Source organism: Cyanistes caeruleus, unplaced genomic scaffold, assembly GCF_971803275.1.
Source record: "Cyanistes caeruleus unplaced genomic scaffold, bCyaCae1.hap1.1 HAP1_SCAFFOLD_115, whole genome shotgun sequence".
In the NCBI taxonomy this organism is placed as follows: domain Eukaryota; kingdom Metazoa; phylum Chordata; class Aves; order Passeriformes; family Paridae; genus Cyanistes; species Cyanistes caeruleus.
The window spans coordinates 212,764-231,554 of NW_028255915.1; positions in this window are offsets into that span (position 1 = coordinate 212,764).

Below are 18,791 nucleotides of genomic sequence, written 5' to 3' on the forward strand. Positions count from 1 at the left end.
CATTATTCCCCTCTCTGGGACATCACAGTCATGACAGAACCAATTTAAATCTCTCTGTGATACCACAGCCCTAACAACCCCAATTCTATTCCCTGTGTGGCAACAGACAAGTCATAGCACCTGTGTAACTTTTACTGCACAACAGTGATCAGCCCCAGTTTTCCCCTCTCTGTGACACCACAGCAGGGACAGACTCAGGTTTCCTCTATCTGTGACATCACAGCCACGGCAGCCTTAATTTCAGCCCCAAAGGAACACCACAGCAGTGACAGACCCATAATTCCCCTCTCCGTGACATCACAGAAGAGACAGAACCGATTAAAACCTCTCTGTGATATCATAGCCATGACAACCCCAATTCCATCTCCTTTGTGGCAACAGACAAGTCATAGCACCTGTGATAATTTCTCTGAGACTCCACAGCTGTGATAGCCCCAGTTTTCCCCTCTCCGTGACATCACTGCAGTGGCAGACTCAGGTTTCCTCTATCTGTGACATCACACCAATGAGGGACCCAGTTTCTCCTCTCCGTGACATCACTGCACTGACAACTCTAATTTATGCCTCTCGGTGACACCACAGCACTCACAGATCCATTACGCCTCTCTCTGTGACATCACATCTGAGAGAGGCCCAATTTTCGCCTCCCTGTGACATCACAGCACTGACAACTCTAATTTACGCCTCTCTGTGACACCACAGTAGTGGCTGCCTCAATTTTCCCCTCTCTGTGACATCACACTTAGGACAGCCTCAAATTCATCCCCTTTGGAACACCGCAGCAGTGACAGACCCGCTTTCCCCTCTCTCTGACATCACAGCGGTGACAGGCCAAAACTACTCCTCACTGTGACACCAGAGCAGCGGCAGCCTCAGTATTCTCCTCTCTGTGTTTGACATCACACCAATGAGGGACCCAGTTCAAGGTCTCTGTGACATTACTGCAGTGACAACTCTAAATTACGCCTGTCTGTGACACCACAGTGGTGACAGACGCATTATTCCCCTCTCTGGGACCTCACAATCATGACAGAACCAATTTAAAACTCTCTGTGATACCACAGCCCGAACAACCCCAATTCCATTCCCTGTGTGGCAACAGACAAGTCATAGCACCTCTGTAAATTTCTCTGTCACTGCACAACAGTGATCAGCCCCAGTTTTCCCCTCTCTGTGACACCACAGCAGGGACAGACTCAGGTTTCCTCTATCGTGACATCACAGCCATGGCAGCCTTAATTTCAGCTCTGATGGAACACCACAGCACTGACAGACCCATTATTCCCCGCTCTGTGACATCCCAGAACAGACAGAACCAGTTAAAACCTCTCTGACATACCATAGGCATGACAACCCCAATTCCATCTCCTTTGTGGCAACAGACAAGTCATAACACCTGTGTTACTTTCTCTGAGACTCCACAGCTGTGATAGCCCCAGTTTTCCCCTCTCTGTGACATCACAACTGTGGGAACCCCAATTTACGCCTGCCTGTGACAGCACAGCAGTCAAAGATGCACTTTCCACCCATTATGACATCACAGCACTGACAGGCCAAATTTCACCCTTTCTGTCACCCCACAGATTGAACAAGCCCAACTTACACTTATCTGTAACATTTACAGCGGTGATAGTGCCAGTTTTCTCCTCTCTGTGACATGATATCAAAGACAAGTCAGAATTCATCCCCTCTGATAAGCCACAGCAGTGAAAGCCTCAGTTTTCTCCTCTCGGTGAGATCACTGCAATGACAAGTCCAGTTTACACCTCTCTGCGACACCACAGTGGTGACAGACACATTATTCCCCTCTCTGGGACATCACAGTCATGACAGAACCAATTTAAATCTCTCTGTGATACCACAGCCCTAACAACCCCAATTCCATTCCCTGTGTGGCAACAGACAAGTCATAGCACCTGTGATAATTTCTCTGAGACTCCACAGCTGTGATAGCCCCAGTTTTCCCCTCTCCGTGACATCACTGCAGTGGCAGACTCAGGTTTCCTCTATCTGTGACATCACACCAATGAGGGACCCAGTTTCTCCTCTCCGTGACATCACTGCACTGACAACTCTAATTTATGCCTCTCGGTGACACCACAGCACTCACAGATCCATTACGCCTCTCTCTGTGACATCACATCTGAGAGAGGCCCAATTTTCGCCTCCCTGTGACATCAAAGCACTGACAACTCTAATTTACGCCTCTCTGTGACACCACAGTAGTGGCTGCCTCAATTTTCCCCTCTCTGTGACATCACACTTAGGACAGCCTCAAATTCATCCCCTTTGGAACACCGCAGCAGTGACAGACCCGCTTTCCCCTCTCTCTGACATCACAGCAGTGACAGGCCAAAACTACTCCTCACTGTGACACCAGAGCAGCGGCAGCCTCAGTATTCTCCTCTCTGTGTGTGACATCACACCAATGAGGGACCCAGGTCAAGGTCTCTGTGACATTACTGAAGTGACAACTCTAAATTACGCCTGTCTGTGACACCACAGTGGTGACAGACGCATTATTCCCCTCTCTGGGACATCACAATCATGACAGAACCAATTTAAAACTCTCTGTGATACCACAGCCCGAACAACCCCAATTCTATTCCCTGTGTGGCAACAGACAAGTCATAGCACCTCTGTAAATTTCTCTGTCACTGCACAACAGTGATCAGGCCCAGTTTTCCCCTCTCTGTGACACCACAGCAGGGACAGACTCAGGTTTCCTCTATCATGACATCACAGCCATGGCAGCCTTAATTTCAGCTCTGATGGAACACCACAGCACTGACAGACCCATTATTCCCCGCTCTGTGACATCCCAGAACAGACAGAACCAATTAAAACCTCTCTGACATACCATAGGCATGACAACCCCAATTCCATCTCCTTTGTGGCAACAGACAAGTCATAACACCTGTGTTACTTTCTCTGAGACTCCACAGCTGTGATAGCCCCAGTTTTCCCCTCTCTGTGACATCACAACTGTGGGAACGCCAATTTACGCCTGCCTGTGACAGCACAGCAGTCAAAGATGCACTTTCCACCCATTATGACATCACAGCACTGACAGGCCAAATTTCACCCTTTCTGTCACCCCACAGATTGAACAAGCCCAACTTACACTTATCTGTAACATTTACAGCGGTGATAGTGCCAGTTTTCTCCTCTCTGTGACATGATATCAAAGACAAGTCAGAATTCATCCCCTCTGATAAGCCACAGCAGTGAAAGCCTCAGTTTTCTCCTCTCGGTGAGATCACTGCAATGACAAGTCCAGTTTACACCTCTCTGCGACACCACAGTGGTGACAGACGCATTATTCCCCTCTCTGGGACATCACAGTCATGACAGAACCAATTTAAATCTCTCTGTGATACCACAGCCCTAACAACCCCAATTCCATTCCCTGTGTGGCAACAGACAAGTCATAGCACCTGTGTAACTTTCACTGCACAACAGTGATCAGCCCCAGTTTTCCCCTCTCTGTGACACCACAGCAGGGACAGACTCAGGTTTCCTCTATCTGTGACATCACAGCCACGGCAGCCTTAATTTCAGCCCCAAAGGAACACCACAGCAGTGACAGACCCGTAATTCCCCTCTCCGTGACATCACAGAAGAGACAGAACCAATTAAAACCTCTCTGTGATATCATAGCCATGACAACCCCAATTCCATCTCCTTTGTGGCAACAGACAAGTCATAGCACCTGTGATAATTTCTCTGAGACTCCACAGCTGTGATAGCCCCAGTTTTCCCCTCTCCGTGACATCACTGCAGTGGCAGACTCAGGTTTCCTCTATCTGTGACATCACACCAATGAGGGACCCAGTTTCTCCTCTCCGTGACATCACTGCACTGACAACTCTAATTTATGCCTCTCGGTGACACCACAGCACTCACAGATCCATTACGCCTCTCTCTGTGACATCACATCTGAGAGAGGCCCAATTTTCGCCTCCCTGTGACATCACAGCACTGACAACTCTAATTTACGCCTCTCTGTGACACCACAGTAGTGCCTGCCTCAATTTTCCCCTCTCTGTGACATCACACTTAGGACAGCCTCAAATTCATCCCCTTTGGAACACTGCAGCAGTGACAGACACGCTTTCCCCTCTCTCTGACATCACAGCGGTGACAGGCCAAAACTACTCCTCACTGTGACACCAGAGCAGCGGCAGCCTCAGTATTCTCCTCTCTGTGTGTGACATCACACCAATGAGGGACCCAGTTCAAGGTCTCTGTGACATTACTGCAGTGACAACTCTAAATTATGCCTGTCTGTGACACCACAGTGGTGACAGACGCATTATTCCCCTCTCTGGGACATCACAATCATGACAGAACCAATTTAAAACTCTCTGTGATACCACAGCCCGAACAACCCCAATTCCATTCCCTGTGTGGCAACAGACAAGTCATAGCACCTCTGTAAATTTCTCTGTCACTGCACAACAGTGATCAGCCCCAGTTTTCCCCTCTCTGTGACACCACAGCAGGGACAGACTCAGGTTTCCTCTATCGTGACATCACAGCCATGGCAGCCTTAATTTCAGCTCTGATGGAACACCACAGCACTGACAGACCCATTATTCCCCGCTCTGTGACATCCCAGAACAGACAGAACCAATTAAAACCTCTCTGACATACCATAGGCATGACAACCCCAATTCCATCTCCTTTGTGGCAACAGACAAGTCATAACACCTGTGTTACTTTCTCTGAGACTCCACAGCTGTGATAGCCCCAGTTTTCCCCTCTCTGTGACATCACAACTGTGGGAACCCCAATTTACGCCTGCCTGTGACAGCACAGCAGTCAAAGATGCACTTTCCACCCATTATGACATCACAGCACTGACAGGCCAAATTTCACCCTTTCTGTCACCCCACAGATTGAACAAGCCCAACTTACACTTATCTGTAACATTTACAGCGGTGATAGTGCCAGTTTTCTCCTCTCTGTGACATGATATCAAAGACAAGTCAGAATTCATCCCCTCTGATAAGCCACAGCAGTGAAAGCCTCAGTTTTCTCCTCTCGGTGAGATCACTGCAATGACAAGTCCAGTTTACACCTCTCTGCGACACCACAGTGGTGACAGACGCATTATTCCCCTCTCTGGGACATCACAGTCATGACAGAACCAATTTAAATCTCTCTGTGATACCACAGCCCTAACAACCCCAATTCTATTCCCTGTGTGGCAACAGACAAGTCATAGCACCTGTGTAACTTTCACTGCACAACAGTGATCAGCCCCAGTTTTCCCCTCTCTGTGACACCACAGCAGGGACAGACTCAGGTTTCCTCTATCTGTGACATCACAGCCACGGCAGCTATAATTTCAGCCCCAAAGGAACACCACAGCAGTGACAGACCCGTAATTCCCCTCTCCGTGACATCACAGAAGAGACAGAACCGATTAAAACCTCTCTGTGATATCATAGCCATGACAACCCCAATTCCATCTCCTTTGTGGCAACAGACAAGTCATAGCACCTGTGATAATTTCTCTGAGACTCCACAGCTGTGATAGCCCCAGTTTTCCCCTCTCCGTGACATCACTGCAGTGGCAGACTCAGGTTTCCTCTATCTGTGACATCACACCAATGAGGGACCCAGTTTCTCCTCTCCGTGACATCACTGCACTGACAACTCTAATTTATGCCTCTCGGTGACACCACAGCACTCACAGATCCATTACGCCTCTCTCTGTGACATCACATCTGAGAGAGGCCCAATTTTCGCCTCCCTGTGACATCACAGCACTGACAACTCTAATTTACGCCTCTCTGTGACACCACAGTAGTGCCTGCCTCAATTTTCCCCTCTCTGTGACATCACACTTAGGACAGCCTCAAATTCATCCCCTTTGGAACACTGCAGCAGTGACAGACACGCTTTCCCCTCTCTCTGACATCACAGCGGTGACAGGCCAAAACTACTCCTCACTGTGACACCAGAGCAGCGGCAGCCTCAGTATTCTCCTCTCTGTGTGTGACATCACACCAATGAGGGACCCAGTTCAAGGTCTCTGTGACATTACTGCAGTGACAACTCTAAATTACGCCTGTCTGTGACACCACAGTGGTGACAGACGCATTATTCCCCTCTCTGGGACATCACAATCATGACAGAACCAATTTAAAACTCTCTGTGATACCACAGCCCGAACAACCCCAATTCCATTCCCTGTGTGGCAACAGACAAGTCATAGCACCTCTGTAAATTTCTCTGTCACTGCACAACAGTGATCAGCCCCAGTTTTCCCCTCTCTGTGACACCACAGCAGGGACAGACTCAGGTTTCCTCTATCGTGACATCACAGCCATGGCAGCCTTAATTTCAGCTCTGATGGAACACCACAGCACTGACAGACCCATTATTCCCCGCTCTGTGACATCCCAGAACAGACAGAACCAATTAAAACCTCTCTGACATACCATAGGCATGACAACCCCAATTCCATCTCCTTTGTGGCAACAGACAAGTCATAACACCTGTGTTACTTTCTCTGAGACTCCACAGCTGTGATAGCCCCAGTTTTCCCCTCTCTGTGACATCACAACTGTGGGAACCCCAATTTACGCCTGCCTGTGACAGCACAGCAGTCAAAGATGCACTTTCCACCCATTATGACATCACAGCACTGACAGGCCAAATTTCACCCTTTCTGTCACCCCACAGATTGAACAAGCCCAACTTACACTTATCTGTAACATTTACAGCGGTGATAGTGCCAGTTTTCTCCTCTCTGTGACATGATATCAAAGACAAGTCAGAATTCATCCCCTCTGATAAGCCACAGCAGTGAAAGCCTCAGTTTTCTCCTCTCGGTGAGATCACTGCAATGACAAGTCCAGTTTACACCTCTCTGCGACACCACAGTGGTGACAGACGCATTATTCCCCTCTCTGGGACATCACAGTCATGACAGAACCAATTTAAATCTCTCTGTGATACCACAGCCCTAACAACCCCAATTCTATTCCCTGTGTGGCAACAGACAAGTCATAGCACCTGTGTAACTTTCACTGCACAACAGTGATCAGCCCCAGTTTTCCCCTCTCTGTGACACCACAGCAGGGACAGACTCAGGTTTCCTCTATCTGTGACATCACAGCCACGGCAGCTATAATTTCAGCCCCAAAGGAACACCACAGCAGTGACAGACCCGTAATTCCCCTCTCCGTGACATCACAGAAGAGACAGAACCGATTAAAACCTCTCTGTGATATCATAGCCATGACAACCCCAATTCCATCTCCTTTGTGGCAACAGACAAGTCATAGCACCTGTGATAATTTCTCTGAGACTCCACAGCTGTGATAGCCCCAGTTTTCCCCTCTCCGTGACATCACTGCAGTGGCAGACTCAGGTTTCCTCTATCTGTGACATCACACCAATGAGGGACCCAGTTTCTCCTCTCCGTGACATCACTGCACTGACAACTCTAATTTACGCCTCTCTGTGACACCACAGTAGTGGCTGCCTCAATTTTCCCCTCTCTGTGACATCACACTTAGGACAGCCTCAAATTCATCCCCTTTGGAACACCGCAGCAGTGACAGACCCGCTTTCCCCTCTCTCTGACATCACAACAGTGACAGGCCAAAACTACTCCTCTCTGTGACACCAGAGCAGCGGCAGCCTCAGTATTCTCCTCTCTGTGTGTGACATCAAACCAATGAGGGACCCAGTTCAAGGTCTCTGTGACATTACTGCAGTGACAACTCTAAATTACGCCTGTCTGTGACACCACAGTGGTGACAGACGCATTATTCCCCTCTCTGGGACATCACAATCATGACAGAACCAATTTAAAACTCTCTGTGATACCACAGCCCGAACAACCCCAATTCTATTCCCTGTGTGGCAACAGACAAGTCATAGCACCTCTGTAAATTTCTCTGTCACTGCACAACAGTGATCAGCCCCAGTTTTCCCCTCTCTGTGACACCACAGCAGGGACAGACTCAGGTTTCCTCTATCGTGACATCACAGCCATGGCAGCCTTAATTTCAGCTCTGATGGAACACCACAGCACTGACAGACCCATTATTCCCCGCTCTGTGACATCCCAGAACAGACAGAACCAATTAAAACCTCTCTGACATACCATAGGCATGACAACCCCAATTCCATCTCCTTTGTGGCAACAGACAAGTCATAACACCTGTGTTACTTTCTCTGAGACTCCACAGCTGTGATAGCCCCAATTTTCCCCTCTCTGTGACATCACAACTGTGGGAACCCCAATTTACGCCTGCCTGTGACAGCACAGCAGTCAAAGATGCACTTTCCACCCATTATGACATCACAGCACTGACAGGCCAAATTTCACCCTTTCTGTCACCCCACAGATTGAACAAGCCCAACTTACACTTATCTGTAACATTTACAGCGGTGATAGTGCCAGTTTTCTCCTCTCTGTGACATGATATCAAAGACAAGTCAGAATTCATCCCCTCTGATAAGCCACAGCAGTGAAAGCCTCAGTTTTCTCCTCTCGGTGAGATCACTGCAATGACAAGTCCAGTTTACACCTCTCTGCGACACCACAGTGGTGACAGTCGCATTATTCCCCTCTCTGGGACATCACAGTCATGACAGAACCAATTTAAATCTCCCTGTGATACCACAGCCCTAACAACCCCAATTCCATTCCCTGTGTGGCAACAGACAAGTCATAGCACCTGTGTAACTTTCACTGCACAACAGTGATCAGCCCCAGTTTTCCCCTCTCTGTGACACCACAGCAGGGACAGACTCAGGTTTCCTCTATCTGTGACATCACAGCCACGGCAGCCTTAATTTCAGCCCCAAAGGAACACCACAGCAGTGACAGACCCGTAATTCCCCTCTCCGTGACATCACAGAAGAGACAGAACCAATTAAAACCTCTCTGTGATATCATAGCCATGACAACCCCAATTCCATCTCCTTTGTGGCAACAGACAAGTCATAGCACCTGTGATAATTTCTCTGAGACTCCACAGCTGTGATAGCCCCAGTTTTCCCCTCTCCGTGACATCACTGCAGTGGCAGACTCAGGTTTCCTCTATCTGTGACATCACACCAATGAGGGACCCAGTTTCTCCTCTCCGTGACATCACTGCACTGACAACTCTAATTTATGCCTCTCGGTGACACCACAGCACTCACAGATCCATTACGCCTCTCTCTGTGACATCACATCTGAGAGAGGCCCAATTTTCGCCTCCCTGTGACATCACAGCACTGACAACTCTAATTTACGCCTCTCTGTGACACCACAGTAGTGCCTGCCTCAATTTTCCCCTCTCTGTGACATCACACTTAGGACAGCCTCAAATTCATCCCCTTTGGAACACTGCAGCAGTGACAGACACGCTTTCCCCTCTCTCTGACATCACAGCGGTGACAGGCCAAAACTACTCCTCACTGTGACACCAGAGCAGCGGCAGCCTCAGTATTCTCCTCTCTGTGTGTGACATCACACCAATGAGGGACCCAGTTCAAGGTCTCTGTGACATTACTGCAGTGACAACTCTAAATTACGCCTGTCTGTGACACCACAGTGGTGACAGACGCATTATTCCCCTCTCTGGGACATCACAATCATGACAGAACCAATTTAAAACTCTCTGTGATACCACAGCCCGAACAACCCCAATTCCATTCCCTGTGTGGCAACAGACAAGTCATAGCACCTCTGTAAATTTCTCTGTCACTGCACAACAGTGATCAGCCCCAGTTTTCCCCTCTCTGTGACACCACAGCAGGGACAGACTCAGGTTTCCTCTATCGTGACATCACAGCCATGGCAGCCTTAATTTCAGCTCTGATGGAACACCACAGCACTGACAGACCCATTATTCCCCGCTCTGTGACATCCCAGAACAGACAGAACCAATTAAAACCTCTCTGACATACCATAGGCATGACAACCCCAATTCCATCTCCTTTGTGGCAACAGACAAGTCATAACACCTGTGTTACTTTCTCTGAGACTCCACAGCTGTGATAGCCCCAGTTTTCCCCTCTCTGTGACATCACAACTGTGGGAACCCCAATTTACGCCTGCCTGTGACAGCACAGCAGTCAAAGATGCACTTTCCACCCATTATGACATCACAGCACTGACAGGCCAAATTTCACCCTTTCTGTCACCCCACAGATTGAACAAGCCCAACTTACACTTATCTGTAACATTTACAGCGGTGATAGTGCCAGTTTTCTCCTCTCTGTGACATGATATCAAAGACAAGTCAGAATTCATCCCCTCTGATAAGCCACAGCAGTGAAAGCCTCAGTTTTCTCCTCTCGGTGAGATCACTGCAATGACAAGTCCAGTTTACACCTCTCTGCGACACCACAGTGGTGACAGACGCATTATTCCCCTCTCTGGGACATCACAGTCATGACAGAACCAATTTAAATCTCTCTGTGATACCACAGCCCTAACAACCCCAATTCTATTCCCTGTGTGGCAACAGACAAGTCATAGCACCTGTGTAACTTTCACTGCACAACAGTGATCAGCCCCAGTTTTCCCCTCTCTGTGACACCACAGCAGGGACAGACTCAGGTTTCCTCTATCTGTGACATCACAGCCACGGCAGCTATAATTTCAGCCCCAAAGGAACACCACAGCAGTGACAGACCCGTAATTCCCCTCTCCGTGACATCACAGAAGAGACAGAACCGATTAAAACCTCTCTGTGATATCATAGCCATGACAACCCCAATTCCATCTCCTTTGTGGCAACAGACAAGTCATAGCACCTGTGATAATTTCTCTGAGACTCCACAGCTGTGATAGCCCCAGTTTTCCCCTCTCCATGACATCACTGCAGTGGCAGACTCAGGTTTCCTCTATCTGTGACATCACACCAATGAGGGACCCAGTTTCTCCTCTCCGTGACATCACTGCACTGACAACTCTAATTTATGCCTCTCGGTGACACCACAGCACTCACAGATCCATTACGCCTCTCTCTGTGACATCACATCTGAGAGAGGCCCAATTTTCGCCTCCCTGTGACATCACAGCACTGACAACTCTAATTTACGCCTCTCTGTGACACCACAGTAGTGCCTGCCTCAATTTTCCCCTCTCTGTGACATCACACTTAGGACAGCCTCAAATTCATCCCCTTTGGAACACTGCAGCAGTGACAGACACGCTTTCCCCTCTCTCTGACATCACAGCGGTGACAGGCCAAAACTACTCCTCACTGTGACACCAGAGCAGCGGCAGCCTCAGTATTCTCCTCTCTGTGTGTGACATCACACCAATGAGGGACCCAGTTCAAGGTCTCTGTGACATTACTGCAGTGACAACTCTAAATTACGCCTGTCTGTGACACCACAGTGGTGACAGACGCATTATTCCCCTCTCTGGGACATCACAATCATGACAGAACCAATTTAAAACTCTCTGTGATACCACAGCCCGAACAACCCCAATTCCATTCCCTGTGTGGCAACAGACAAGTCATAGCACCTCTGTAAATTTCTCTGTCACTGCACAACAGTGATCAGCCCCAGTTTTCCCCTCTCTGTGACACCACAGCAGGGACAGACTCAGGTTTCCTCTATCGTGACATCACAGCCATGGCAGCCTTAATTTCAGCTCTGATGGAACACCACAGCACTGACAGACCCATTATTCCCCGCTCTGTGACATCCCAGAACAGACAGAACCAATTAAAACCTCTCTGACATACCATAGGCATGACAACCCCAATTCCATCTCCTTTGTGGCAACAGACAAGTCATAACACCTGTGTTACTTTCTCTGAGACTCCACAGCTGTGATAGCCCCAGTTTTCCCCTCTCTGTGACATCACAACTGTGGGAACCCCAATTTACGCCTGCCTGTGACAGCACAGCAGTCAAAGATGCACTTTCCACCCATTATGACATCACAGCACTGACAGGCCAAATTTCACCCTTTCTGTCACCCCACAGATTGAACAAGCCCAACTTACACTTATCTGTAACATTTACAGCGGTGATAGTGCCAGTTTTCTCCTCTCTGTGACATGATATCAAAGACAAGTCAGAATTCATCCCCTCTGATAAGCCACAGCAGTGAAAGCCTCAGTTTTCTCCTCTCGGTGAGATCACTGCAATGACAAGTCCAGTTTACACCTCTCTGCGACACCACAGTGGTGACAGACGCATTATTCCCCTCTCTGGGACATCACAGTCATGACAGAACCAATTTAAATCTCTCTGTGATACCACAGCCCTAACAACCCCAATTCTATTCCCTGTGTGGCAACAGACAAGTCATAGCACCTGTGTAACTTTCACTGCACAACAGTGATCAGCCCCAGTTTTCCCCTCTCTGTGACACCACAGCAGGGACAGACTCAGGTTTCCTCTATCTGTGACATCACAGCCACGGCAGCTATAATTTCAGCCCCAAAGGAACACCACAGCAGTGACAGACCCGTAATTCCCCTCTCCGTGACATCACAGAAGAGACAGAACCGATTAAAACCTCTCTGTGATATCATAGCCATGACAACCCCAATTCCATCTCCTTTGTGGCAACAGACAAGTCATAGCACCTGTGATAATTTCTCTGAGACTCCACAGCTGTGATAGCCCCAGTTTTCCCCTCTCCGTGACATCACTGCAGTGGCAGACTCAGGTTTCCTCTATCTGTGACATCACACCAATGAGGGACCCAGTTTCTCCTCTCCGTGACATCACTGCACTGACAACTCTAATTTATGCCTCTCGGTGACACCACAGCACTCACAGATCCATTACGCCTCTCTCTGTGACATCACATCTGAGAGAGGCCCAATTTTCGCCTCCCTGTGACATCACAGCACTGACAACTCTAATTTACGCCTCTCTGTGACACCACAGTAGTGCCTGCCTCAATTTTCCCCTCTCTGTGACATCACACTTAGGACAGCCTCAAATTCATCCCCTTTGGAACACTGCAGCAGTGACAGACACGCTTTCCCCTCTCTCTGACATCACAGCGGTGACAGGCCAAAACTACTCCTCACTGTGACACCAGAGCAGCGGCAGCCTCAGTATTCTCCTCTCTGTGTGTGACATCACACCAATGAGGGACCCAGTTCAAGGTCTCTGTGACATTACTGCAGTGACAACTCTAAATTACGCCTGTCTGTGACACCACAGTGGTGACAGACGCATTATTCCCCTCTCTGGGACATCACAATCATGACAGAACCAATTTAAAACTCTCTGTGATACCACAGCCCGAACAACCCCAATTCCATTCCCTGTGTGGCAACAGACAAGTCATAGCACCTCTGTAAATTTCTCTGTCACTGCACAACAGTGATCAGCCCCAGTTTTCCCCTCTCTGTGACACCACAGCAGGGACAGACTCAGGTTTCCTCTATCGTGACATCACAGCCATGGCAGCCTTAATTTCAGCTCTGATGGAACACCACAGCACTGACAGACCCATTATTCCCCGCTCTGTGACATCCCAGAACAGACAGAACCAATTAAAACCTCTCTGACATACCATAGGCATGACAACCCCAATTCCATCTCCTTTGTGGCAACAGACAAGTCATAACACCTGTGTTACTTTCTCTGAGACTCCACAGCTGTGATAGCCCCAGTTTTCCCCTCTCTGTGACATCACAACTGTGGGAACCCCAATTTACGCCTGCCTGTGACAGCACAGCAGTCAAAGATGCACTTTCCACCCATTATGACATCACAGCACTGACAGGCCAAATTTCACCCTTTCTGTCACCCCACAGATTGAACAAGCCCAACTTACACTTATCTGTAACATTTACAGCGGTGATAGTGCCAGTTTTCTCCTCTCTGTGACATGATATCAAAGACAAGTCAGAATTCATCCCCTCTGATAAGCCACAGCAGTGAAAGCCTCAGTTTTCTCCTCTCGGTGAGATCACTGCAATGACAAGTCCAGTTTACACCTCTCTGCGACACCACAGTGGTGACAGACGCATTATTCCCCTCTCTGGGACATCACAGTCATGACAGAACCAATTTAAATCTCTCTGTGATACCACAGCCCTAACAACCCCAATTCTATTCCCTGTGTGGCAACAGACAAGTCATAGCACCTGTGTAACTTTCACTGCACAACAGTGATCAGCCCCAGTTTTCCCCTCTCTGTGACACCACAGCAGGGACAGACTCAGGTTTCCTCTATCTGTGACATCACAGCCACGGCAGCTATAATTTCAGCCCCAAAGGAACACCACAGCAGTGACAGACCCGTAATTCCCCTCTCCGTGACATCACAGAAGAGACAGAACCGATTAAAACCTCTCTGTGATATCATAGCCATGACAACCCCAATTCCATCTCCTTTGTGGCAACAGACAAGTCATAGCACCTGTGATAATTTCTCTGAGACTCCACAGCTGTGATAGCCCCAGTTTTCCCCTCTCCGTGACATCACTGCAGTGGCAGACTCAGGTTTCCTCTATCTGTGACATCACACCAATGAGGGACCCAGTTTCTCCTCTCCGTGACATCACTGCACTGACAACTCTAATTTACGCCTCTCTGTGACACCACAGTAGTGGCTGCCTCAATTTTCCCCTCTCTGTGACATCACACTTAGGACAGCCTCAAATTCATCCCCTTTGGAACACCGCAGCAGTGACAGACCCGCTTTCCCCTCTCTCTGACATCACAACAGTGACAGGCCAAAACTACTCCTCTCTGTGACACCAGAGCAGCGGCAGCCTCAGTATTCTCCTCTCTGTGTGTGACATCAAACCAATGAGGGACCCAGTTCAAGGTCTCTGTGACATTACTGCAGTGACAACTCTAAATTACGCCTGTCTGTGACACCACAGTGGTGACAGACGCATTATTCCCCTCTCTGGGACATCACAATCATGACAGAACCAATTTAAAACTCTCTGTGATACCACAGCCCGAACAACCCCAATTCTATTCCCTGTGTGGCAACAGACAAGTCATAGCACCTCTGTAAATTTCTCTGTCACTGCACAACAGTGATCAGCCCCAGTTTTCCCCTCTCTGTGACACCACAGCAGGGACAGACTCAGGTTTCCTCTATCGTGACATCACAGCCATGGCAGCCTTAATTTCAGCTCTGATGGAACACCACAGCACTGACAGACCCATTATTCCCCGCTCTGTGACATCCCAGAACAGACAGAACCAATTAAAACCTCTCTGACATACCATAGGCATGACAACCCCAATTCCATCTCCTTTGTGGCAACAGACAAGTCATAACACCTGTGTTACTTTCTCTGAGACTCCACAGCTGTGATAGCCCCAATTTTCCCCTCTCTGTGACATCACAACTGTGGGAACCCCAATTTACGCCTGCCTGTGACAGCACAGCAGTCAAAGATGCACTTTCCACCCATTATGACATCACAGCACTGACAGGCCAAATTTCACCCTTTCTGTCACCCCACAGATTGAACAAGCCCAACTTACACTTATCTGTAACATTTACAGCGGTGATAGTGCCAGTTTTCTCCTCTCTGTGACATGATATCAAAGACAAGTCAGAATTCATCCCCTCTGATAAGCCACAGCAGTGAAAGCCTCAGTTTTCTCCTCTCGGTGAGATCACTGCAATGACAAGTCCAGTTTACACCTCTCTGCGACACCACAGTGGTGACAGTCGCATTATTCCCCTCTCTGGGACATCACAGTCATGACAGAACCAATTTAAATCTCCCTGTGATACCACAGCCCTAACAACCCCAATTCCATTCCCTGTGTGGCAACAGACAAGTCATAGCACCTGTGTAACTTTCACTGCACAACAGTGATCAGCCCCAGTTTTCCCCTCTCTGTGACACCACAGCAGGGACAGACTCAGGTTTCCTCTATCTGTGACATCACAGCCACGGCAGCCTTAATTTCAGCCCCAAAGGAACACCACAGCAGTGACAGACCCGTAATTCCCCTCTCCGTGACATCACAGAAGAGACAGAACCAATTAAAACCTCTCTGTGATATCATAGCCATGACAACCCCAATTCCATCTCCTTTGTGGCAACAGACAAGTCATAGCACCTGTGATAATTTCTCTGAGACTCCACAGCTGTGATAGCCCCAGTTTTCCCCTCTCCGTGACATCACTGCAGTGGCAGACTCAGGTTTCCTCTATCTGTGACATCACACCAATGAGGGACCCAGTTTCTCCTCTCCGTGACATCACTGCACTGACAACTCTAATTTATGCCTCTCGGTGACACCACAGCACTCACAGATCCATTACGCCTCTCTCTGTGACATCACATCTGAGAGAGGCCCAATTTTCGCCTCCCTGTGACATCACAGCACTGACAACTCTAATTTACGCCTCTCTGTGACACCACAGTAGTGGCTGCCTCAATTTTCCCCTCTCTGTGACATCACACTTAGGACAGCCTCAAATTCATCCCCTTTGGAACACCGCAGCAGTGACAGACCCGCTTTCCCCTCTCTCTGACATCACAGCGGTGACAGGCCAAAACTACTCCTCACTGTGACACCAGAGCAGCGGCAGCCTCAGTATTCTCCTCTCTGTGTGTGACATCACACCAATGAGGGACCCAGTTCACGGTCTCTGTGACATTACTGCAGTGACAACTCTAAATTACGCCTGTCTGTGACACCACAGTGGTGACAGACGCATTATTCCCCTCTCTGGGACCTCACAATCATGACAGAACCAATTTAAAACTCTCTGTGATACCACAGCCCGAACAACCCCAATTCCATTCCCTGTGTGGCAACAGACAAGTCATAGCACCTCTGTAAATTTCTCTGTCACTGCACAACAGTGATCAGCCCCAGTTTTCCCCTCTCTGTGACACCACAGCAGGGACAGACTCAGGTTTCCTCTATCGTGACATCACAGCCATGGCAGCCTTAATTTCAGCTCTGATGGAACACCACAGCACTGACAGACCCATTATTCCCCGCTCTGTGACATCCCAGAACAGACAGAACCAGTTAAAACCTCTCTGACATACCATAGGCATGACAACCCCAATTCCATCTCCTTTGTGGCAACAGACAAGTCATAACACCTGTGTTACTTTCTCTGAGACTCCACAGCTGTGATAGCCCCAGTTTTCCCCTCTCTGTGACATCACAACTGTGGGAACCCCAATTTACGCCTGCCTGTGACAGCACAGCAGTCAAAGATGCACTTTCCACCCATTATGACATCACAGCACTGACAGGCCAAATTTCACCCTTTCTGTCACCCCACAGATTGAACAAGCCCAACTTACACTTATCTGTAACATTTACAGCGGTGATAGTGCCAGTTTTCTCCTCTCTGTGACATGATATCAAAGACAAGTCAGAATTCATCCCCTCTGATAAGCCACAGCAGTGAAAGCCTCAGTTTTCTCCTCTCGGTGAGATCACTGCAATGACAAGTCCAGTTTACACCTCTCTGCGACACCACAGTGGTGACAGTCGCATTATTCCCCTCTCTGGGACATCACAGTCATGACAGAACCAATTTAAATCTCCCTGTGATACCACAGCCCTAACAACCCCAATTCCATTCCCTGTGTGGCAACAGACAAGTCATAGCACCTGTGTAACTTTCACTGCACAACAGTGATCAGCCCCAGTTTTCCCCTCTCTGTGACACCACAGCAGGGACAGACTCAGGTTTCCTCTATCTGTGACATCACAGCCACGGCAGCCTTAATTTCAGCCCCAAAGGAACACCACAGCAGTGACAGACCCGTAATTCCCCTCTCCGTGACATCACAGAAGAGACAGAACCAATTAAAACCTCTCTGTGATATCATAGCCATGACAACCCCAATTCCATCTCCTTTGTGGCAACAGACAAGTCATAGCACCTGTGATAATTTCTCTGAGACTCCACAGCTGTGATAGCCCCAGTTTTCCCCTCTCCGTGACATCACTGCAGTGGCAGACTCAGGTTTCCTCTATCTGTGACATCACACCAATGAGGGACCCAGTTTCTCCTCTCCGTGACATCACTGCACTGACAACTCTAATTTATGCCTCTCGGTGACACCACAGCACTCACAGATCCATTACGCCTCTCTCTGTGACATCACATCTGAGAGAGGCCCAATTTTCGCCTCCCTGTGACATCACAGCACTGACAACTCTAATTTACGCCTCTCTGTGACACCACAGTAGTGGCTGCCTCAATTTTCCCCTCTCTGTGACATCACACTTAGGACAGCCTCAAATTCATCCCCTTTGGAACACCGCAGCAGTGACAGACCCGCTTTCCCCTCTCTCTGACATCACAGCGGTGACAGGCCAAAACTACTCCTCACTGTGACACCAGAGCAGCGGCAGCCTCAGTATTCTCCTCTCTGTGTGTGACATCACACCAATGAGGGACCCAGTTCACGGTCTCTGTGACATTACTGCAGTGACAACTCTAAATTACGCCTGTCTGTGACACCACAGTGGTGACAGACGCATTATTCCCCTCTCTGGGACCTCACAATCATGACAGAACCAATTTAAAACTCTCTGTGATACCACAGCCCGAACAACCCCAATTCCATTCCCTGTGTGGCAACAGACAAGTCATAGCACCTCTGTAAATTTCTCTGTCACTGCACAACAGTGATCAGCCCCAGTTTTCCCCTCTCTGTGACACCACAGCAGGGACAGACTCAGGTTTCCTCTATCGTGACATCACAGCCATGGCAGCCTTAATTTCAGCTCTGATGGAACACCACAGCACTGACAGACCCATTATTCCCCGCTCTGTGACATCCCAGAACAGACAGAACCAGTTAAAACCTCTCTGACATACCATAGGC